The sequence below is a fragment of the Saimiri boliviensis genome, chromosome 10 (assembly GCF_048565385.1).
Source record: "Saimiri boliviensis isolate mSaiBol1 chromosome 10, mSaiBol1.pri, whole genome shotgun sequence".
Classification (NCBI taxonomy): Eukaryota; Metazoa; Chordata; class Mammalia; order Primates; family Cebidae; genus Saimiri; species Saimiri boliviensis.
In genome coordinates, this window is record NC_133458.1 from 118,421,058 (window position 1) to 118,445,674 (window position 24,617).

Genomic DNA, 24,617 nt, shown 5'->3' on the forward strand with positions numbered 1-24,617 from the left:
TTGAGGAGAGAGAGAGAGAGAGAGAGAGAGAGAGAGAGAGAGAGATCAGACTGTATTGTGTTTGCTAATGGTTAATTAGGTAATTAATCTATAAGACAATTACTTTTTTTTTTTTAAGGGCAGAGACGATACCCTTCCGGAATAAGATGGCTCAGATGAGAGAGACTTGAAGCCATATCACATGAAGAAGAGTCAGAGTAATTGAGAATGACTAATCCTTAAAAGAGAGTGTTTAAGTAGAATTTGAAGGCTATCTTCAAAGATCTGAAAGACTACTTCATGAAGTAAAGATGCGCAGACCTGGGACCAAAGGTTACAGGGAAGTGGCTTTGCCTAATTGCTGTGCAAGGAAGGAACAATTATGACAGCTAATGTTTGCTGAGTGCTCACCACACACGCACTGAAGTTAAGGTGTTTACATGCCTTAGCTACAAGGTTGTAGATCAAATTCATACTTATCACTACAAGCGTCTGAGAGCATCGTTAGTAAAGGCTCCATTTACTGACTGCTTATTAAATTACCTCATTTAATAGTTGTGCTATTGACTTTTGTTATTACATCATTACTGTTTTATAGATGAGGAAATACAGAAGTTACTTTTCTGCAATCACCCTGCTTTGCTTACTGGCTTATAACCATCTGGACCCAGGCACTCTTGATACTAATACTGCCTCCCAGAGTCATGCATATAATAAGGAGTTAGTTAGTTCATTAGAAACATAATATGAGCCACTAATGAGAGTTTATGTGTAACCTTACATTTTCTAGTAGCCACCTCAGAGAACATAAAAAGAAACTGGTGAAATTAATCTTGCATATGCTTATATCTTAACCCAATACATGATGAACCCAATTGACTTATTACATCAAACTACCTCATGTATTATAATAATGTAATCAATACAAACATAATTAACAAGTTAGTTTACATTCATTTTTTAAAATACTGAATTGTATGTCTGTTTTACACTTACAGAATATCTCAGGGCTAGCCACATTTCAGTGCTCAACAGTTGCCAGTGGCGCTTGAGGAGGAGGATCTTAGAAAGGATCTTAGCATTCCACTTTGATTCTGATGCCTCCCTGCCCCCAACTTATCTCCTTTGCCAATGTAGGTATTTCTAAATTGGGTGAGGACAGGTGTTTCTCCTGCAATCCTCTTCCCTCCTGCCAGCTAGGTTGGGAGTTAACGTGATTGATTTCTGCTTTGAAAATGATGTAAGCAGGTTGCATGAATTAAGTAATTTATTCTAAATACTAATTTGGGGGTAGAACGTCCTGCCTTATGCAAAGTTATGCAAAATTAGGAGGTCCCTGGCTTAATTGGTTAGAAACACCTCTTGTAGTTTAAATCGCAGGGTTAGTAAATACGTAGATGTCGACGGAGACGGAGGAAACGTTTTGTTATTTTTGCCACTCTGTCCAAAGGTAGAGGCACAGCGTCAAAACAAACACGTCTTTAAGTAGCGTTCAAACAGCCCACCGAAGTTTCCCCTTAATATCCGGAACCGGTTGCCAAAAATGAAAAACAGATGTAAGGAGATGCTACTGGCTTTTGGCCTCCCGGAGGTGGCGCTATGAGGGTGACGGAGTTAATTAGTGCCTCCAAACGCCGCGTGTGAGCTCATCGAAGTCATGCTCTGCACACATATTATTTATAGCAGATCTGAGGCATGCATGGTGTTTGACATTTCTGTCTTTTTAAGTAGGGGGACTTCAAAAAGTCGTGGGCATCCCCTCCGGCAAAGTGCAGTGGGCAGGGACCAGGGTGCAGGCGCAAGGCGAACGCGCAGACCACGAGTGTCCTGGCGCAGGTGCCGGGGGCGGCGGCTGCAACTCCGCAGCGTCCGCTCGGGAGGAGAGTTCGCGGCTGATCTCCGGATCCCTTGCAGATGCAAAATGTGTCTCTGGCCAGCAGGAGGAAGGAAGAGGAAGTGAGAGCAGCGGCAGCCGGCGGTGCAGCAGCCGGCCGACCCGGAGTGTAAGTGCGTGTGCTGGGGCGAGCGGGAGCGGGCGAGGATGGGCACAGGATAGAGGCAGAGCCACCCACGCCGCCGCAGCCCCACGCTGGGCGACAGAGCCTCCAGTTCCCCTCCAGTGGTCGCGGGTCGCCGGAGCTCTGGTCGCCCGGAACCCTTGCCGCCGCTGTCCTGAGACCCCGGCAGGTTCGTAAAGTTTCCTGGGCTGGCGCCGCGCCCCGACTGGCTGACCTCAGCGCAGCCGGGGAGGGGACCGGGACTGGGGCCGGGAGGAGGTGTCCTGCTCCAGGGGACTCCGGGCTCCGCGGAGACACTTTTGTTTCCTCCCTGGGGACGCCGCTCTCGGCGGGGTGAGGGCTGCGGGCGCGTCCAGGCGAGGGCTGCGGGCGCGTCGGGGCGCTCTGCAGTTGGGAAGTCTGAGCTCGGGGGGCGGCGGGAGTGGGAGTGGGAGCGGAGGGAGGGGGCGCTGGAGGTGCGGCGCCCGGGGATGAAGCGCAGGGCCCGGGCCCGGGAGCCCGCGAGACGTTTCGACCGGGGTCTGCGGGAGGGGGGCGCCGGAGTGTTGCGACGCTGGCGCGGGGGTGTTGGGGACGGGGATGTGTGGGGCTGGGATCTTGGAGTCAAGATTCCTATAGAGCCAGTGAAGCGGCTGGCTGCTCGGACTCGGTGTCTTCTCCTGCACTCGGGGATGGGAGGGAATCCCCCAGCGAGCGCGCTCGTGGGAGGGGGCGGTGATGGGCCGGAGGGAGGGGGGCCGGGAGGGCCGGAGAGGGCGGTCTGGGCAGCCCGGAGACCCGGGGGCTCTGGTTAGTAAATATTCTCCTCCCGGGGACACGCCGGGGTCCCCGCCGAGACGGGGAGAGGCGGCGAGGGGCTTTGTGGAGCTTCGTGGAAATCTCGGCTCTCGGAGAGGGGACGCACCAGGCGCGCCTTCAGAGAAGGGGGCGGCGGCAAGAGGGGCCCGGGAATCCGAGCGGAGAGAGGCGACCGCGATCGCCGGAGTCGCTTTGAGGAAGAGGAAATACAGAACTCAGCTGTCTCGGGGCGGGGGGTGGGTACGTGCGTGTGTTTGCGGTTGGGAAGTCGGTGCTGTGCCGCGAGCGCGCGCGAGGCGGCGTGTGTGTGTGTGTGTGTGTGTGTGTGTGTGTGTGTGTGTGTGTGTGTCGGCGTGTGTGTGTCTCGGGGTGTGTGTGTGTGTGTGTGTGTGTGTGTGTGTGTTACCGCACAGCCAGGAACTCCCCGCCCAGTGACCCTCTCCAGCCTGGGGGGCCATTTGAAGTTGGAGGCGGGGCAGGACCTACCTTAACTTAAAGGACCAGCCAGCCTCAGGCTTGGTCCCAGAGAGTGACCCAGCTCTGAGAGCCCCTAGACGGCTCCGGAGACTTACTGGACATATTTAGAGTATCCCACCCGCTGGACCATGAGCCTCCCAACACCGGTGCCCATGAATGATTCGGGCCTAATTCGTTATGGTTAAGCTTTCAGATAACCTAAGACAGGGGTTGGGGCCCCCAGAGGCAGAGGCTCCCCGTTGGGCGCTGCCAGTGACTTGGGGGTGAGGCTGTGAAAGGATATCAGAGTCTTTCTCTTTTGCGTCTATAAAAGTAATTAATGACCTGTATTTAAATACCAAAACCCAGCGAGCAACTTTGGGACACAGAGGGATCTAATTAATCCTTCTCAGGGTCACTTTGAGATTGCAGACTGGCAGCAGCTGTTATTAGGACCTTCTCTGGCCACGGTTCTCAGATTATCTCACCTCCTTGCCTACTTTTCCAAGGTTGTTTCAAAGATTATTGTCCCCCAATTTACAGATCTGGGGGAAAATAATGGTAAGTTAGGAGGCCAGATCCCCTGCAGGCACATAGCAGAATTTTAATTTTTCTTATAACTGACTTTTTTAACCTTTACTCTTTACCATTGTACATTCCCTGTCCCTAAGGCTGTGATTAAATGAACGTGCTGCCTTTTTTCCTACTCTGTTTTGTTCGTTTGTTTTTAATTAGATGATTGGTAAATTGTGAAGGAATGGCCTGGACTGCTGGGACTCTTGGGGAGGGCTCATGTCAGGAGGGTAGTGAACTGGGGAACAAGAAGTATGGTAAGTATCAGGGAGGGGCGGCCTGGGAGGCAGATCTGGATTGGAGTCTGGAGGAACTCAGAGCCTGGAGCAGTCATTGGGCAAGAAGATGGGCAGTTCTAATGATGGCCATGTTTACTGTCCTTGGTAACTGCAGCCACCCTCACTGCCTTACATTCTTCTTTTTCACTGAGTTCTGTCCCCAGGGCCTTTGCACATGATATTACAGGAGGAGCTTTTCTCCTATATGTCCAGATGGCTTACTTCCCATGCTTCCTTCAGGTCTCAGCCCAGTTGTCAGCTTACAGGGGGCCTTCCCTGGCTACCCCATATTTAAATAGCAACCAGACACTCCCTGGGCCTCTTACTTACTGTTTTTTATCTTAGTACCTTTTACTCCCTGACGTTATACAGTCATTTGTGTATTTGAGGATTGTCTCTCTCCCTGTTAGAGCAGAAGTTCCATGAGGGTAGTGACTACCTTGTCTTGTTTACAGCTCCAGAACCTAGATGGATTCTTAGCATGACATCAGTGCTTGATAAGTGTTTGTAGACTGACTGAGAGGTGACTATATTGGGAAAGGTCTGCCAGGAAATTATACCAGGAAAATGTTGCAGCATTAGTGCAAATGAGAAGCCCAAGTAATGGGCTTTTGTTCCCCCCCACCACCGCCTCTCCCCTATGCCAGCCCACTGTTCATTTAGACCCTGTTCTGCCTTGAGTAGACTCCTCCCTTAGAATTTCAGCCTGATGAAAGGAGCGGAGAGGTGATTCCTTGGGAGATTAGACAACCAGTATACTTAGTAACACAACCATTCCAGATCTGGTGTTTCATCACTCTCCTTGGATAAGGTCTTTTAAAGAAGTCTGTGTGGCTTTAGCCTAGGAGGAAGGGCATTATTATAAGGGGAGTGAAGTCAGAGGTGTCTATTGTAACCCATTCTGCTCTCCTACAATATGGAAGCCAAGAAAGGAGGCTGGAAGGGAGGGGAGATGAGAAATGCCTAGGAGAAGGAAAATGAAAGTGAGAAAACAGAGGGAGGTTTTCTGCAAGTGCAGCTAAGTCTTGGACATTTACTAAACTACTGTATTGAAAGGAAAACAGTACTTGAGTGTTTCAAAGTAATTTACCCCCTTTGGGTGTTTGGTGTGAGTGAGTGGGGAGGGTGGGGAAAGGGAGGGCTTTGAAGCCTTTGCCAGAGGATGTGGCCTGGGGCGAAGCAAGGAGCTCTCCTGATCACACACTTTGCTTACTTCATCATCTTGCCTAATGCTCAAGGGTCAAAGATGATTGTTCTTATGGAGGTAACATTTCCCTTCCAGATCTAAGACAGTAGATACCATTAAGGTTTGTAACTCAAGCTTGTAACTACTTTTTAGTGCCTGGAACCATCCAAGTAGATAGTTTGGTTTGTAAGACATTCTGTTAAATTTGGAAAATGTGGTGGATCAATAAACCCTCTCTGCATCACAAAGCCTGAAGTGTTTGCTACTAATTGTGCGACTCTAGTTCTGGTTCCTTCTAGTCAACCAGAGAAGTGTTTTTTAAACTTAGGATTGTAACCCATGAAAGGATCATGGTATCATTTTGGTAGGTCAAGACCATATGTTTAAAACATGAAAGAGAAGAGTGGTGTGGAAAACAGTATTTCCCAAAGCAGACACCCAGTCTTAATGTCGAAGTATTGCTCAGTGTGGGTAACAATTTTTAAAAGTCTGCTTTCGTAATTCTGGGGGGAAACTACATTTTTAATCAACTTGCCAGGGATTCTGATGAAGAAGTTCTACAAGGATATACTTTTATGGAATGCTTAGCTATCTTCTTTTAACAAAACGCTGTTGCTTTAATCCCCTGCAAGAGATGCTCTTTCCAGATGTTGAGCCAGATGCAGTGCTCTCAGCTATTGACTTAACTTTAAAAAATGCTATGGTTTTAGAATTTGTCAGTGTGCTAAGCCCTGATGCTACCATCTTGGAGGAACCAGAAACTCAAGTGACATGCTTTTCACTTTAGTGATGCAGAGAGGCAGCAGATCCCTTTGCAATAGCTCTTTAACCTCACTTAGAATAAAATCGACAGGATATCCCCTTTTCTCACCAAGTTTTAGATTAGAACTTTTGTGGTCTTTGGAATTTTACTTTGCTCAACTTCTCCTTTCATATTTTACATCTAATGTTCCCCATATGAATGATTCTAATTACAAAGACAGTTGTAATCTCTTCTGGTGGCAGCCATACTGCTGGGATGCATGATTAGATGAAGCATTTTACCTGACCTGGGCTTGGATTTGGCTACCCAAAGAAGAATGTCAAAGGCTCACAGAGTGAGACCGTATCTCTCCAAAAGTTAAAAAATTAGCTGGGTATGATGGCATGTACCTGTAGTCCCAGCTTCTTGGTAGGCTGAGGCAAGGAAATGGCTTGAGTCCAGGGATCTGAGGCTGCAGTGAGCTGTGATTGCACCACTGCACTCCAGGTTGGGTGACAGACAGACTCTATCTCTTAAAAAAAGTCCTGGAGAATTTCTGCACTGCCCGTAATAGAAGGATCATGAAGGCCAGTTATTCCAGAGGGTGTGGCTCCCAGGACCATGTGTGTGGCCCATGAAAGCCTTCCAGTATGCCAGCACAGCGTTTTTAGGCTCAGCAACGCCAGCCTGCGTATACAATGCACACACTGGTTGCGATGCTCAGTTCCCTGGATAATTTGGGTTATCCGATTGTTAACAATCAGAACTTATGTATATTAGCCAGAACTAAAGCCTGCAAAGCCGCATCATGATTCCTGATTACATTAACCACTCGTGTCTTAGCACTATGTTTTCTAACCTTTTCCAATATAAGTGCAGGTACAGTATGAGCAGAATTTTGTCACTGTCCTAAGTATCAGATAGGAATACGTGTGGGAGAAGGAATGCTAGCTCATCAAACAGAATTAACTACAGTAACAAACTGGCATAGTGCTGAGTTGAGAAATTAGTCACATGTATAAATAGAAGGAGATGATTCTCAATGTTCCGGGCCCCCACAAACACTGATTTCCAGAATCTGAACAGAATTATTATTGGAACTTCAATTTTAGGAATTGAGGCTACAGTTTTGACTGTTTTAGTTCTAACAGTTAAGGTAGGAAACAAAACTTTCCTCAGTAGAAAACACTGGAAAGGCACAACTTGCTAGACTACAGGACTGTGATGTATTCAGTGGGTTGTACTTTGGTAAGGAACAGTAGTTTGAGGGAATTATAATCACGTAAGCCCTATAAAGAATTCTCTCAATGGAGTTGGAGTGATAGGATCAATGCAACATTTTTCTCTATGGCCTGATGCACCCTTCCTCTGGGGATGCTATTTTGGAAATGACAGGGAACAATCAGAATAGTATTATTATCCCATTTTATAGATGTGGCTTGGAGGAATGAAATGTCACCAAGGATACCTAGAGAGTACATGTGAGCCTTAAACCCAGCTTTTCTGACTCATTTTACTGTGGTGTTTCTTTCTCCTGCACCATGATGTCTGTGCTGTTCCTTCTTTTGTTGTTTCCCTGGACTTGCCAGCCTCTGAGGCCGGGATCCCACATGGAGCCATGCTGTAGTGGCGTCCAGGGAGGCTTTTCACTCCTATATGTCCTGCAAATGGATGTGCTCTGGGTTGCCATGGTATCTAGGGATGTCTCTGCTGCCGCCGAGTCCTGGTACTTCAGAGTCAATCCCTACCTTTGTATATCTCATTCTAAAGTTGACCTTAGTTTTGAGCATCAATGGATTCTTCTCTCAGGGACACTATGCCCATCAACCAACCTCATGATATTGAAGCATAATGAGCCAGAATGCAATTTATTAATCAAAAGTGAGAACAATGTTTGCCAAGAAGAATGGGCATCTATTCTTTAGCCAACATTTTTCCTCTGTGGATGAGTCATGGTGAAGGCAAAAGAATGAACCAACTGGGAGGGAACCAACTGGAAGGGCAATATACTCCACAGTGTTTTCCAGCTCATCATAACTTTTGCTAAATCTCTTGTTGATTGATTTATACCAACTAAGGGAACCAGAGGCTGGAGTCCTTTGGCCAGGATGGTTTCTCCCTTGGGCAATGCTGAGGCTGCTTGTGCAGTTCTTTTTCTACTTGCAGGCTGTTGGCCATTTTACTGATTTTATTTTACTGATTTCAGGCAGCGTCAGCCTCAATGCTATTGACATTTTGGCCTGGATAATCCTTTCTTGTAGGAGCTGTCCTGTGTACTGTCGAATGTTTACTACCTTCTCTAGCCTCTGTTCACTAATGCCAGAAGCATCACTCGTTGGTGACAACCCCAGATGTCTCCAGGTATTGCAGATTGTCCTGTCAGCTCTCTTCTCCCCAGCCAAGAACTGCTGCTTTGTCTTCCTAAGTGAGACCAGTTGTGTGTTATCAGATAGTGTAGACTTCCAACAGCAGTTATAAGTGCCCTAGTTTTCTGTTTACTAGTTATTCCTTAGCGTCTATGTTGGTATATTAACGGATGAGCAGTCTCACCCTTTATGTTCGTTTCTTTCCTCCAGCTCTCCAAGTTTCCTTCTTAAGCTCTCTTCTCTCCTATGTTGCAGTTGTCTCCCTGATCCAAATGTTTTCAAGTTTCCATTGCATGTATGTTTCTTCTTCATACCTGTGGCTGAAAAACATTGTAACTAATGAGTTTTTGTCTGAGTTTCCTAACAAGGTTTTGCATTCTGACCACTGGTTACTGCCTTCACTGTAGCCTTTACGTAATGGGAATAAGATAAATGAAATGAGGAAGGTGGGTAGCAAAGCTTAGCTTGGCTCTTTCAGAGGCCTTTGTCACAAGATAAAGGAAATGTCTGCGTGGGAATGAGTTAAGTGAGTTCAGTGCCTCCTCCTTTGCTTCTCAAATCCACCTTGACTAGTTGGATACTGATGGATATTGATACTCCATTAGGGTGACCAGGACATTGTAGAGGTCGGGGAGAAGCCTTGAAGGTACTGCTTTATGCGACATCCTTTCCCTCTGTCCGTTAGGTTTCTGTTCTAATCTTGCCACGCTAATTTTCTTATGTAATTATCTGTCAGCCTTTTATTTACCTTCTCTGCTTGGCTGCTGTCGTCGTCCAGAACACCGAGTGGCTCAAGTGCTGTAGAAATATTGCTGGGTTGTAGACTAGCTATGTCTCCCAAGGCAGCCGCCTTCTTACAAGTCACCAGCCCTATGCAGCCCTCCACCCTTCCTTCCGCCCTTTGTGCGTTTTTTTTTTTTTTTTTTTTTTTTTTTCAGTTCTGAATTGCATTTAGAGCACCAGAGTTTTATGCTGTGGGGTTCCAGTGGCAGAGCTGGATGAGCTGTATTTTCCAGGCTGCTACACACAATTACCCTTAATTTTGAAGAGTAATGCATTTTAAAATATTTTTTTTTTTTTCTGTTTTGGCCTCTTTAACCAAAATGCATAACCACAGCTGGCTTTACCCTTGGCCCCGAAAGCATGTGGCTTGGGAGGTAGAGCTAGTTAAGGAGTTTGGTCAGATTGTGCATTTTTGGTGGAGTGAGGAGTGAATTCCAATAACACTCAGTAAGGCTGGTTTTTACTTGAGTCCTGTCCATACCCCCAACCTGCCCCACCCCACAGTTTCCTAGATTTTTTTTATAGTGGACCTGTACCTCAGTTATTCCAATTGTGGGCCACTCTGGAAGTGACCGCTACTCAAGAATTTTGATTTGGGGGAATGGGACTGAATCTTTGCTATATTAAATAATAATTGTTCTGTACATATGTGCATGTGAGACACACACACACACACACACACATCCATGCAGCTCTCCTAGTAATAAAAGGTCTTTAGAAGCTGCTGAAGCTCGTTTTCTCCAGTGCTGTCACTTTTATAGTAAATTAGCACAAATCACATGAAATCAAAAATTTTGTCAAGGAATGAATATGTTTCCATCATCTCTAGGCCTACTCCACTGCCAGACAGTGACTTTGACTCATTGAAACTACTTTCTCAATTATTGTCCATTCTCCAACTGAAGAATTTTGAGAAACATTTGCTTGGGTTTATACGAAAGGAGCATAGTAAAGCTTTATTTATTAATTGTAGTATATTTTAAAAACAAATGATGGGCTTATCCTTAAAATGTATATAAGTATTTTCAAATTAAACTATTGCTGGGCTTATAGCACCGATCATAATGCTTTATTCATTCTGTCAGTCAACAACCATTTTGCTTGCATTTTTTGTTTGTTTGTTTGTTTGTTTGTTTGTTTGAGTTGGAGTCTCCCTCTGTTACCAGGCAGGAGTGCAGTGGCATGATCTTGGCTCACTGCAACCTCTGCCTCCCAGGTTCAATCGATTCTCCTGCCTCAGCCTCCTGGGTAGCTGGGACTACAGGCACATGCCATTACGCTCTGCTAATTTTTGTATTTTTACCAGAGTTGGGGTTTCACCATGTTGACCAGGATGGTCTCTATCTCTTGACCTGGTGATCTGCCTGCCTCAGCCTCCCAAAGTGCTGGGATTAGAGGTGTGTGCCACTGCACCCAGCCTTTGCTTGCCTTTGGTATGCTGTACCCTGGGCACTCCATATGTGGAGAAAGGGTAGAGAGGGCTGTAACCGAGGCAGATCTGTTAGGAGACAGTCATAACAGTATGCTAAAGGTATGTTTACCCTGATTGTAGATCACAGAGGTAGGTGTTCACAAATGAAGTAACTTTTCAGAAAGATCTGGAAAGCTGTGTATTGAAAGAATGTGATGCATCTAGAGAATAGAGCAATCATAATGGTGGAGGAAAGTCTGGAAAGGGCTTTATGTCAGGAATCCCAGGAGCTGGATATTTGGATTGAGCAGAAAGGAAAGCCAAAGGCTTTTAGGCAAGGAAAAGCTGCAGTGGGATTTCTGTAAGAGCAACCTGGAGGATAGATTAGATGGTCTAGCTGGAGGGAGGGACTGAGGAAAGATGGGCGCTCCTGCTAGGCCTGCCCAAATAAATACATGGTCTTGGTCAGATGAATAAATAAACAAAGCAATGTGCTTGCTGTGCCAGTGCAACCTGGAGACAGGTTGCCCATCCCCCACTTTCTAGCCTGAGCCTCCCAGCAGGTGCCAGCCAGAGTCTGAGCAGAGAGAAAGGAGGGGAGGCCTGTACTTACTGTGTTTGCCTGTAGATATTGATGACAAAATTAAATGATTTGCTAACTGATTGGATTTGGGAAAAAGGAGAAGGAGTCTCTAGAGGTTTAAAAGTACATACTTGTTAAGTACCTACTTGTTAATTGAGGGTTTAGATCTCCCGTTGAGTACAACATCAGGGTGACTTCACGTAAGTTAGTGATCTTCCTTGGGCTCAGTTTTCACATCTTTTAAATGTAGGTAATATAAGTCCCTACCTCTTGGAGTCACAGAGATGATTAAATGCAATCATGATTGTAAACTAGAGTACCCTAAAAGCACTGGGTTGAATTTGCTATTATTACTGAAGTTACTGTCACTGATTCAGTAGTTTCTATTCAGGTTCTTTATTAAAATATTTTGATAAAATAATATAAAGACATGCATTTTGTATTTAATTTTCTTCAAGCCACCTAGGTTACTCCTCCTAAACTCTTGACTAGAATTAATTTGCTTTATATGTCTTTTCTTCAAGAAAACAAGAGGACAAGTGGGGTTGGCAGGGAAAGAGGAGGTGTTGGTCGAAGTCCTGATAGAAAGTTTCAGTCAGAGAGGAGGAATAAGTTCTGGTGATGGTATTACACAGCATGGTGGCAATAGTTCATAATTATATATCGTATATTTCAAAATAGCGAAAGAAGGGGATTTTAAATGTTCCCACCACAAAGGAATGCTAAATATTGTAAGTGATGGATATGTTAATTAGCCTGATTTGATCATTCCATAGGTATACATGTATCAATACATCCAGTCATACCTTGTAAATATCAATGATTACTCTTTGTCAATTAAAAAGGAAACTTAAACTAATACAGGAGAAGTACCAACTGTTCAGATACAGACTGGGAGGAGTTATGATTGACTGTGAATTAAAATAATTGACATAATGAATCAAGTTAGCAATTTAGGGTCCTCAGATGAAAGCTCTTCTAAATAGATATATATCCTCAGTTCAATTTGAACTAACCTGGGATTTTACTGTTTTATGGTATCGTTTATTTTACTTTGTGGGGAGAGAATGGAAGTGGTTCCAGTGGGGCTCTTTCCCCTTTTCCTGATTCCAGCTTCTGGGGGTGTTTGCATTTGTCCAAGTGTGCCAAGGGGCCCTGTGAGAAACCCCATGCCCATGTCATTGGAGTAACAGTGGAGGAGTAATTGGCAGGAATTTCTTTCAGTTGACTGGGGTTTCATATGATTATGTAGCTCGTAAAAGAGGCTCAGTGGGTTCAATAATGCTTTTTGAATCATTTGGAACCTTCCACCAAGTAGGGGATTGTTGAAATGTTCATTGGCAGGTGGGTGGTTGTAAAGTGTTAAATTTTCTTCTCTAATCTGAGCCAGATGATCAGGCTGTCGACCAGATTAGAAATTATCCTGAGGATAACAATAGAAAAATAAAAGAAGGATATCTATAGTCCCAAGTGTACAGACCCAGTGTGGCTCCATTGTCCCAGCACATTTAATTATACCAGCTTTCACTTTCAAAATGCCCTGGATTGGACAGTTCATTTTATGGCCACCTAAGTAGAAGCCAACTGCTTCCATTTCCACTCATGTAAGCAAGTAGCTTGCAGGCACATCAGCTCATTAGGCAGTAGCTGCTGTACCCATTAAGCAGTACTTAGTAATGGCTTTTAAGGAGTGGGTTGAAAAAAGAGAAACTTTAATCTAGACACTAAAACGACCTGGATAGAAGTATGGGTGTCAGAGAGCCATGTGCCAAACAGAGACTACTTCTCTAAATTAGTGCTTTGAAAGTGATATCGTTTCATTTCCACCTTGACTTCCATTACTATAGTTATGAAAATCACTTATCAAATGGCTTTATGCAAATCTTCATCGGATCTGACAGATATACAGTCCTCAGTGTGAAAAATTTCTGGTCAGTTTCTCTTACCTAGGAGAGTGGTAAACATGGGTGGTAAACAGCTAGAGTGGCCACTGTGTAGCCATGCCTCTTTTCTGTAGATCAGTATTGGTGTGTACCTTGAAATAGAATCCAATGGTAAATATATGTTTAAAGGCCCATAAGAAGACAGGTAGTGAAATAGAGATCTACAGTAAATCACTGGAGAGTTATGCTCATACCAAAATATTTAGCAGCTTAAAAATGATTTCAAACATGTATCCATTTAGCTTTGTACCCATTTTACAGGTCAGGGAATTCAGCTGTCAGGGAAGCTGGCTGCCCAACTCACATAGACTCAAAATCACACCCTGTTTTCTGCAGCATGCCATATGATACACACCCCTGCTGCCAAGTTTGTATCACTTTTGCCTCAGTTGAATTTGTTACATTGGATCACTGTGTTGATGAAAGATGGCTCAGAGGCATGTAAAGAGTGCCATTGGGGTGGCACACCATTACCCCAGCTGTGGCCCATACCTGAGGATGGTAGAAAGAAGAGCATGTAATAAAGATTCCTGATGTACCTAGTGAGACATCCTTCCACAGTTGTTAAGTGTTGTCATATAATTATCGTCAACTTGTTTAGGGCCATGTTGAATCTTTTCAAATGCGTTGCTAACAATTCTAGCATGTGCAAGTGTGCAATGAAACAGTCTGAGACTCGGCTTCTGGACCTGGGAATGGTAAGACAGGCATATGACGGTGTCTGAAAATACAAGAAGTTGTGAAAATTCTCAGATTTGTTTTTATCTCAACATATATCTTTAAGACATTTTTTCATGACTAGATCAAAGCGAGGCCCAGAGAAATGGCATGATAGCAGTTTTCATGTTGAATTTTATTGTTTCAAAATCCAGTAGTTGTATTAGGAATAGTTTGGCCCCTCCATTGTAAGTGATAAGTAAAAAAGAGTATCAGATCATATGCGGGGGAAGGAAACCATCATGGGACTTTAGTCCTTGGCTGGGGAGAGACTGCTGCCTTTAACTTTCAGGAAAGGGAGCAGAGTGTTTTTTAAATTCTTAATTGCTACTGTGTGTCTGAATTTGTTCCAGCATTTGATTTGGACATAGTCTTTATTTTTCTTTTTTTTCTTTTTCAAGGCTGGTCAAGTAAAGCAGTGGGAGTAGAGAAGAAACAAAGAAATCTGTAACTGGTGATGATCAATTAGTTGTAAACAGCTCAGCATTTGTTCCAACTGGAAATATTCATTTGTTCATTCACAAATATTTATTAAGCACCTGCTGTGTACCATGTGGTGTACTAGGTGATACGTAAACAATGGTGAACCTCCTTGCCAGAAAAAAATAGACCTGTTGTTGATTTCATGGGCTGGGCTGCTTATACACTAGTGGAAGAAATGTGCATGATCAAAGGATCACACAAATGAGTGTGATGTTTAAACTATGCTAAGGGCTGTTGAGGGGGGAAGTTACTGATGCTGAGGGGCCTACAACAGGCAGATTAATATAGTCAGGGAGGTCTGGGAGAAGGGTGAAAGAATTTTACTGGGTACAGACAACTAGCAGGTGGAGGCTGTGTAAAAGGCTGACCTTGGATGTTGCAGGAACTGAGGAGCAGAGTGCCTGAGGCAGGGAGCACCACAGCTGTGGATTAGACTGGAGAGGAGGACTGACTGGGATCATGGGTCTGAGCTTTTATCAAAAGGGCAAAGGGAAGTCACCGAAGTGTTTTACCCAAGGGGGTGACATGATCAGATTTATGCTTTGAAAATATCCTCCTGGCTGCAATGTGTAAATTTTACATCGTTTAAAATTGGTCACAATGTGATTCTACAATCACTCCTGTTAGAATGTAACCATTTCTAACAGATCAATTTAGTCACTAGTGTCTTCTTTAAATTTTAAACAGCAATTTAAACGAGTGATTTAGCATGGGTAATGCAACCACTTAGGAATGATGAAGTACCTAGTTCTGTGGTTTTCAGACTTCAGAATGCTTAAGAATCACTGGGGACCCAGGAAATGGCATTTTTAGCAGCTTCTCAGGTGATGCAAGTGCATGTGGTCCCAGACATCACTTTTCTCTTCTTTCAAGAAGCATGATCCTAGAAAGTGGTAAGTAAAAAGAAATTATGAACCTCAAGGCACCACCTAATCAGACAGCCAGAAGAGGCTGGAACCTCCTTATCACCCATCTTTGAACCTGGATCTGTTCTTCCAATACTGGGGGATTTTCTTCTCGTGCACCCAAAATGGATTCGAAATCCTTTGAGTTTTTTTTTTTTTTTTTTTCATTTATTTCTAATCCTTTCGCATGCAGCTGTTTTCTCAGATCTGTGGCTCACTCTGTGTGTCTCTGACATTTTGCTTTCATCTTTGTCACTGTTTAATAAAAATCTTGTTCCATAAGTCCCAGATGAGGTTCAGGGCCAGCAGGGGTATGAGGGGGTGGGTTAGCCTGGCCTGATGAGGAGGGGAGATGAGAAGCCCCTCTGTGGATTTTGCTTATTTTGCCCCCTGCAGCAGGAGGCAGGGTTGTACAGGGGAGAGACTAGTTCATGACTGCCAAAATAGGGAATTGTTTTCAGAGTCGTAAAGACTCAGGGACATTGGAGAATTCATTTTGGGGGGGCTCTCCTTGAGACACCCTGCCTTCTGGTGCCCGTTTTCAAATGCTGCTCAGAGGCCAGCAGTGAGGGATAAGGTGGGCTCATGGTTCTTCCCTAGCAAGTGAGTGTAAGAGCCCAGAATTTCTAGTCAGGTGAAATCAGGTTGAAATGAATATTAAGGGGAAACACCAAGCAAAAGAGAAGTCACGTGAGAGGTGTCCGGCAGTTTGGTGGGCTGGGAAAGAGAGGCCTTTGGCTTCCTTTGTGAGTGAAGTGCCTGGACCAGCATCTCCTCCTGGACTACGTGATATGTGTGGATGGTCGCTTTCTCTGGGAACCTTCCATGACTTGCTGGCATTTGCTCCTTGGACACATGAAGTGCTTCCCTGTGCTGGCATTGATCTTGCTGTTTCACACTATTTTTTGCTCCTTGGACACATGAAGTGCTTCCCTGTGCTGGCATTGATCTTGCTGTTTCACACTATTTCATGTCCTTTTCCCTGAGTAGCCTGGAGGGCTTATAGCGGGTGTTCCCAGGCTGAGTCCATAAGAAGTACTCAGTAAATGTCTGTAGACAGAAGCACTGTTTTCCATGTATGTGAGCATTGTGTCCATTTCACAGTCCTTTAAAATGGTTTCTTCATCTTTGAGTAAGGGCCCCCGGGACATTCTATTCAGGGATGCCTGGCATGTGACTCTCACTGTCCCCAATTTTGCCGAAGACCCAAGGTCACTGATTGAGGAGCCTGTGGGTGTAGGGGAGACACACGGCTGTGCAGTGCCCTAACCCTAGGAGCAACAGTTACTACCTTAGTGTCATTCCTTCGTGCCCAAATCCACTCTAGATTCAATAAACATTACAGAAGAAGAAACTAACATTTTGTCATTGCATTACTCTTTGCAGACGTATTCCTTCCTTGCTTTTCTACTTATAATTCTCTCCTAGTCATCCAAGAGCCTACAGGGCATAGACATTAGAAGACCATAACTGGAAAGAACAGAGAAATCATTTCTTGGCTTTTCGTCCCTTCATCCACAGTTCAGCCAGTGTTGAATTTGAAGAGTCTGTTTCTTCTTCCTTCCTCTGCAGGGCCTGTGGGTGACCAGCATCTGTGATACACACTGGGGGCTGGGATTTTTTACCACATGTGTGGTTACCCACATTTCATTTATTACATTCTGAGAGCACCGTGGCCTTGATAATTTATGTTTCTAGGCTATAATTGCATATTATTTTTCTAGCAGCTATCAGGGGTTTCAGCTAGCAATTGAAACTTGATAGTGTCTTGGCTCTTCATTGCTGGAACAATTTATCCTGACGTTCAAATGCAGAGCTGAGCCCATTTCTTATAAGCCAAGTAGCACACACATGGTAAACCCCCAGTTCAAGTGTCCTGAGTTCACTCTGGAAACGGAGCATATTGAGAGGCCTTTGGAACCACATTCTCAGATCTTTTCACGTCCCCTTCAGTACAATAAGCAAACAACCCTTTGCTTCCCCAGTGTGGAGAACCTGGCAGTTGCTGAGCATACCTATTCCAATTATACATTCCAGAACTTAAGAAATGGCCATAGGATGGGGTTTGGGACTCAGTGGGACCACCTTGAAGTGGACCTGAACTAAAACCTCATACATCACCCAGCCTTCATCAGTCCCTGCTGACTGAGGCCACAGTGGTGTTTTGAACATCCTGGAGTTAGTGTTAGTTCAGAGCCATTGTCCATTAGTTCCCAAAACGTCTGATTATTTATATTCCCCCCCCCCCGCCCCACCCCCAGTGCACAGTTACCCTGGTAAAAGATTATACACAGGTCTTCTTGGGGAAAGCTGGGAAAAAGATGAACAGGACCTGGCCTTTCTTTCGTTCTAGTTGAGCCAGTGTACGCTCACTGGCTCTCAAGTCTGAGTATTGGTTAAGGGACCATGACTCTGTTTTTATGATTCAGGTTAGACTTTTGCTTACTTGGTCTAGAACTTTTCCATTCACACACATCAGGTAGAAATTTAGTAGGCCTCTCATCTATTCCCACTTTTAGAAACACTGTGATCAACCAGCCAACAGTGTAGTCCTGTGCAAGTTAGACTATTCTTTTCATAATTAAATTTTGTTTTAGAGAGACAGGGTCTTGCCCTGTCACCCAAGCTGGAGGGCAGTAGCATAATCATAACTCACTACAGCCTTGAACTACTGGACTCAGGCCATCCTCTCACCTCAGCCTCCTGAGTAACTAGGACTATAGCCATGTACCACTATGCCAAGCTAATATTTTTATTTTCTATAGATAGGGTGTTGCTATGTTGCCCAGGCTGGTCTCAAACTTCTGGCCTCAAAGCCTCCTGCTTTGGCCTCCCAAAGCGCTGGGATTACTGGCATGAGTCACTGCGTCTGGCCACGTTAGACTATTCTGATTGCTGTGTTGACCTTGCCGTCCATTAAAATGGTAATTATGCCACACCTAGAAAGTGTTCGATCAGGTTTTGTGCCTGTTGCAAGGCCTTGTCCCGTTTGTTCCCTTACACACTTCCCTGAGCTGCCTTGTGGGGTCCAGACCCGCATAGGTCCAGGTTGAAATTGCTCACCGCCCACTTGCTCTGTGATCTGAAGGAAATTTATTGAGTTCTCATAGCTTCTGTTTCCTCTTGTATAGATGGAAATGATGCCAGTGTGTGGTTGCCAAGATAAAATGAAAAAATATAATCAACGAACAGCAGAGTTCTTTGGCCTCAGCTGGCATGCAATAGATGTGAAAGGATATATGAGTTTTGAACCTCGCCTTCAAAATTCTGTGGCCAGAGGCCATCACTGGTTGAAAGAGGTAGAATTAGAAGTCACCAGTGAGCTCACAGAGCACACTGTTCCTGTCTGGCTTCCTGTACCCTTCAAGTTTGCTGACAATCTGAAACACATGCTTGATTTCAGCTTTTGTAGAAAAAAAAAATGTCATTTCATTTGAACAGGTTATGTCTGCAAAAAAATTTCACAACATTTTCTGTCCTTTGCCTTAAGACTTAAATTTCAAGTTTGCTGTGTTTTTCAGTACCGCAGTTTGATTTATGGATTTTGGGGTTTTTTTTTTGTCTGTTCAGAGAAAATAAGGTCTGTCTGGGAGAGGTGACCTTTTTTGTACATACCATAACCTCCGAAGAATGCCTTTTGTGAGCCCGATTTGTGGACTTCATTCGTTAACTCATTCTTCGAGCACTTTAGGGCAGGAAATGATGATACATATGCAGTGCCTTTGCCTTTGCCATCCCCCCCTGCCTTGCCTCTGCAGGGGAGAATGAGGTGCTGATGGGCACAGCTGTAATGCGTGGCTGATACTCTCATGCAGGCAGAAACCCAGGTGGGGATGGCAGAAGAGACATGTGTCCTGTTGGCCAAAGGCATGGTGATGCTCCTGGTAGCACTCTTCAGGGATTGGTGGTCCAGACATTGAATTGGGAAACAAGAGGCCAGAGACCTATTCTTGGGGCTGACCCTGACTGTCAGCTGTGCTCTCCTTCAATGCCTCATTTTTCTCAGCTGTAAATGTGGAGGGAGGGTGCTAGATGTGACCAATGGATCCCAAACACAAATCTGTAGGTCAGTCAGCTGCATTCAGAATCATCTCAGCAGCTTGCAAAAACTAGAGTTTGGGATCTCATCACCAGAAATTCTGATTCTGTATTAAGTTCCTAAAATCTCTATACAAGACTCCCTGCACCAGGTAATTGTAGTCTGAAGCCCCTTTAGGGATCCCCTGATTGCCTTCTAGGTTCCTCTTCCCTCTGGTTCCATTCCTCATCCTTCACATCCTAATGCCATTTTAAATGTCTCTTTCAGAAAGCCTTCTTGGCCTCTAACTGAGCAGCCCTCCATAGAGGATTAGCTCATGCCTCTGTGCAAGAAAGAAAAACAAAAAACAAAATGCATCAGTTCGTTCACTCTCCCTTCTCCCCTGCTGGCCTGAGAGCACCTGAACATAGTGATGGTACTGTAGCCAGGCATCTGTGCATCCTCTGGGCTCTGCCCACTACCTGGCATGCAGAATATGCCCAACAGGCGATGTTCAGAGCTGACCAGATGGGAGAGTGGTGAAACTGAAGATCAGCCCTTTTCCCTGCCTGTTAGCACCTCTAGGAAAGATTTAAGGAATGTTTCAAACACATCACTCCAACGTACTTGGGACTGCTCATTATGATGTCTGATCTGTGCCAGCCTCTTCCTAACACATCTATGATGGTTGCAGAGGCAACTATTCCATTCCTTAGTCTGCAGTACCCCAGAATGGATGTGGAATCACTGAAGGAGGTGAGTGGGCAAGAAGGCAAGTTGGATCCTGACAGTTTAAACCCAGGTGTTTTGCAAATCCTTCCAAAAGATTACTTGACTTTTCCTCTCTATACTTCCTCCTTTGCCCAGTTGAAAAAAAAAAAAACCTAAGTACGTGTGCCCACATCTTCCTCTGGATGAAATAGAGTTGCACAGAGAATAGGCAAGTTGATTTCCTAGTTATTCTCCCACACACAGAGTTCTGGGTGGCACCATCCCACACTATTTGCATCACTGGGCTACACACACTGCCAAGACTGCATCTTAAATTTAACCACATTTGGATGAAAATAGAGAAAGGCTGAGAAAGAAAGGTGAACACTTCCCCATAAGAGGTGCGTAAGCACTATATATCGTATGTTTTTCTTCTGGTTCTTGGATTAAGGACAGAATGTTAATTAAAAAGTGAAAGGATATTCTTCTGAGCAGCAATTAATTCCAGTATTGCTCATCTTTCATCTGCTGGGTCTTTGCATTTCTGAAAACATGGTGGAAACTATCTCCTAGGGGTCTTTCTAAAACACATTTTCATTTTATTGTTTTGATCTTTAGGCTACATGTTGACTTAAAAAAGAACCAGTGTTACAAAAAGAAATGTCATCCCAAGGTTCTGGATTCTGATTGTCGCTCTGGTGACACAGATGAGATTGGCTCCGGGCATGTACACATTGGTTAGCTGGTTCTGCCCAGTCCCCATCTGGAGTCGAATGTTCTGTTCAGTCAAGACCACTAAGCACCAACATGACTAGATTCATTAGCGTGAGTTCTGAAAGCTCCTCTTAAAAGTTATTTTTGTATTCATACTACTTTAATATTTAGGGGCAAGCTGCACCATTTTCTAGGTGCCAAAAGTGATCACTCAGTTTGTTTGTTTTTTTTTTTTAAATTTGGTGCTATTTTAGCTTCAAAAATATTTTATTTTTTATGGACTGTTTTGTGCCTTTGACCTAATTCTCTTTTCTCTAGGATATGTGTCCTAAGAGGATGAGGTTTATGATATTAATAATACCTACAATATTCCTTTCAAATGAAACCAGCTGTCTCTGTTCCCTTTCAGCATGTGCACACACACACACATACGCCAAGCATACATCCTTCATGTAGATAGAAAGAGAACATGCCTTTGGAGTATCTATGGGGATAACTTATTTTTCTCCACTGTTGATCAGAGTGCATGGAGGCCTGGGAAACTGCTGGAGTACCCAAAGCCTCCAGGCTGGCAGACTTGAGCACTATTGTCTTTATTGCTTCTTTTAGCAGGATTTTCCTGGGGTTAGTGTATGTGCCATAAAGTAGGGCCCACAGGCCTTGCAGAAATGGAAGAGCGTGGCATTCACAGAAGAAATGAGCTGTCAGCTCCCTTCTCCTCTTCCTATAATTTGCTATAGCCTGGAAACGAATAAGTGACAGCTATTAAAAGGGCTTAGGAATAATTGCAGTTAAAAGCAAAGATAACTGTATTATCCACTGCCACTTATGCTCACTTTTACTTTTGAAAGGGCTTAATGTTTGGACTCCATAAAATGTTTGCAGAATATCATCGTGAGTCATTTTGTTGATGACTAATCTAAAATATTTTTTGTAGTTTGTTAGCCATCCTATAGTGTTGTTGGTTTTGCTGGCCTCTGAAGGAAAGTGATATTCCTATTGGAGTGATCTGTGACACTTTTAAGTGTTGGTTACTGCTGACCAAGGTTGAGGTGATAGGGTTCTCCCATCCAGAGCTGCAAAAGGTCTACAGCAGGTGTTTTTCCTGGCGGGAGAGCAATGGCTTTTTGTGAATTTTAGTTTTATAATTTGAAAAAGTCTTAGCCTGAAAACATATCTTTAAAAATGCCTCCTCATATCTCAGCTAATATTGCGCATCACAGCGATGTCACTGTATTCTGTAAGTTGATGTCATTCTTCCTTTAGAAAGCCATAGAGTCATCCCTGCACCTACTGTGATCTCTGATGCCGGGCGCAGTGGCTCAAGCCTGTAATCCCAGCACTTTGGGAGGCCGAGGCGGGTGGATCACAAGGTCGAGAGATCGAGACCATCCTGGTCAACATGGTGAAACCCCGTCTCTACTAAAAATACAAAAAATTAGCTGGGCATGGTGACGCTTGCCTGTAATCCCAGCTACTCAGGAGGCTGAGGCAGGAGAATTGCCTGAACCCAGGAGGCGGAGGTTGCGGTGAGCCGAGATTGCGCCATTGCACTCCAGCCTGGGTAACAAGAGCAAAACTCTGTCTCACAAAAAAAAAAAAAAAAAAAAAAAAAAAAAAAAAAAGAAAAAAAAAAGAAACTAGATTTGAATCTAGTTTCTAAAGAACACCCCCTTGTGGTCTGAACTACTGTATTGCCTTAGGGGGTTCAGATTAGTGTTTGCAAAGGTTAGTTTGTGGCTTTTTTGTTTTTGTTTTTTCCAGGAGAAAAGAAACTTTTTGGTAGAAGGATCTTAGACACAAATCCTGAGTAAATGTTTCTCAGTGTACGGCATTGAAAATGAGTTAGGTATAACGCTGCCTTATAAGAAGTCTTTTAATCATTTTAAAATTAATTTTTATATGTATTTGAAAAAGAATAACAAAGACAGCAAACCTGTGGTTTCTTAGATTTCCTTGTTTAGGATGAGACTAACATGAAATAATAGTAAGAGAAATATTGAGTAAAATAGGGCTGGGAAATGGCCTTTCAAGAACTAGGGTTTGGGAAACACTGATGTAAACCAAAACCTGGATTTTGCCTGTGCTACTTCTGAGGCTACACAGGGACTGACCTGCCAAAGTTTACCTGTTGGTGACCCTGAGACCGGAATCCAAACAAAATGTTGGTATGTTTGTGAATAATAATAAGGATAGCTGACCTTTACAGAGTGTCTTCTGTGAATGTTACCAAGTGATTTATATATGTTATCTCATTTAGTTCTCACTAAGGCCTTTTTTGAATTAATTACTACTCATATTTTATTTTATAGCAAATACAGGCTGGGTGTGGTGGCTCACGCCTGTAACCCAGCATTTTGGGAGGCTGAAGAGGGCAGATCACTTCGGGTCAGGAGTTCGAGACAAGCCTGGCCAACATGGTGAAAACCCATCTCTATCAAAAACACAAAAATTAGCCGGGTGTGGTGGTGGGCATCTGTGATACCAGCTACTTCGGAGGCTGAGGTGAGAGAATTGCTTAAGCCCAGGAGGCGGAGGTTGCAGTGAGCCGAGATTGCGCCACTGCACTCCAGCCTGGGCGACAGAGCAAGACTCTATCTCAGTAAAATAAAAACAACAAGAACCACAAACAAACGAGAGAGAGAGAGAGAGAGAGAGAGAGAGAGAGAGAGAGAGAGAGGTTGAGTAACTTGCCCAGGGCCATAGAGCCGGAAAGAGCTGAGGGAAAGGAGGGACCACACCTCTGCTCATCTTAGCTCCCTGAGATGAGTTCCCATCAAAGAAGATGGTGAAGAATGGATCCATTTGTTGGTGCTCAACTGCTGGGCATGAGGGTCCAGAGCCTTGTCCTGGAGACTTGCAAATGACAATTTTTATAGCCTCATTGGAATGGGGGAACTCTGCCTAGGACATCCCCTGGGAAGTTCTCAGTGTATCCATGTGTTGAAGATTGAGAAGACTCAGGTAGAAATCAGCTTCCTTCTGTAATATGGATGGTTTTCAAACTCAGCCACAGGGTCCCTTTTCCTCCAAATAAAACCCATTATATCTTGCAGAACCAATACTCTGTGGAGGACCTATGTGGGGCCTAACCTAACGTTTTTAACTCATTTTACACATGGGAAATCTGAGGTTTGTGATTATTTGGCCAAAGCCCAAACTAGCTGTTGGCAGAGCTTATATCATTAATTAATTTATTCATTCAACAGATAGATATCCAGTGCCTCCCATGTGCCAAACATGCTGGGAATTGGGGATACAGCATTGAACCAATGGGCAAGACACAGATATAAGGAGACATGTAAACAATTTTAGATAACAATCACAATGGACTGAATGTTTGTGCCCACACCCCGACCCCTCCAAATTCTTACGTTGAAATCCTTACCCCCAATATGATGCTATTAGAAAGTGGGGTCTTTTGGGAGGGTCTTAGGTCCTGAGGGTGGAGCCCTCTGGCATTAGTGCCCTTATAAAAAGGACCCCAGAAAGTTCTCTACTGCTCTTTCTGCCATGTGAGACAAATGGGAAGTTGGCAGTCTACAGCCCAGAAGAGTGCCCTCACCAGAACACGACCCTGCTGGTACCCTGATCTCACATTTCAGCTTCTAGAACCATGAGAAGAAATTTCTGTTGTTGATAAGCCACACAGTTTATGGTGCTTTGTTAGAGCATCCTGAATTGACTAAGGAAACCGTAAATCTATGAAGACTAGAAACCCTAGCATTTCCTGGATCTTCTTAAGGCAGAGGGCTTGCCTTTTTCGTCTTTCATCTTTGTTTTCCCGGTTTCTAGTATGGGGCAGTGATAACACAGCTTAAGTAAACATTCATTTAACAAGCTGTTGATGGATTGGAATCTTTCCCATTCTGTAACAAAATGGTTCATTATTATTATTGTTAAAAATAATAATAATGATTATAATATAAATAAAACATAATATAATAATGATT

The 24,617-nt window shown here is 44.1% G+C and overlaps 1 protein-coding gene across 6 annotated transcripts in view; it reads left to right on the plus strand.

Annotated features, from left to right (window-relative positions):
* Positions 1-1,518: 1,518 nt before the first annotated feature.
* Positions 1,519-24,617, plus strand: part of ELMO1 (engulfment and cell motility 1) — a 573,930-nt gene continuing 550,831 nt past the window's right edge. For 2 of the 6 annotated variants that reach the window (XR_012512236.1, XM_010341312.3), the window contains exon 1: positions 1,989-2,166. The gene's annotated coding sequence lies outside the window, so the exon portion shown is untranslated. Of the gene's footprint in view, positions 2,167-2,249; positions 2,331-24,617 lie in introns of those variants that run through there. The other 4 variants (XM_003930745.4, XM_010341311.3, XM_003930746.4 and 1 more) reach the window with 4 other exon arrangements.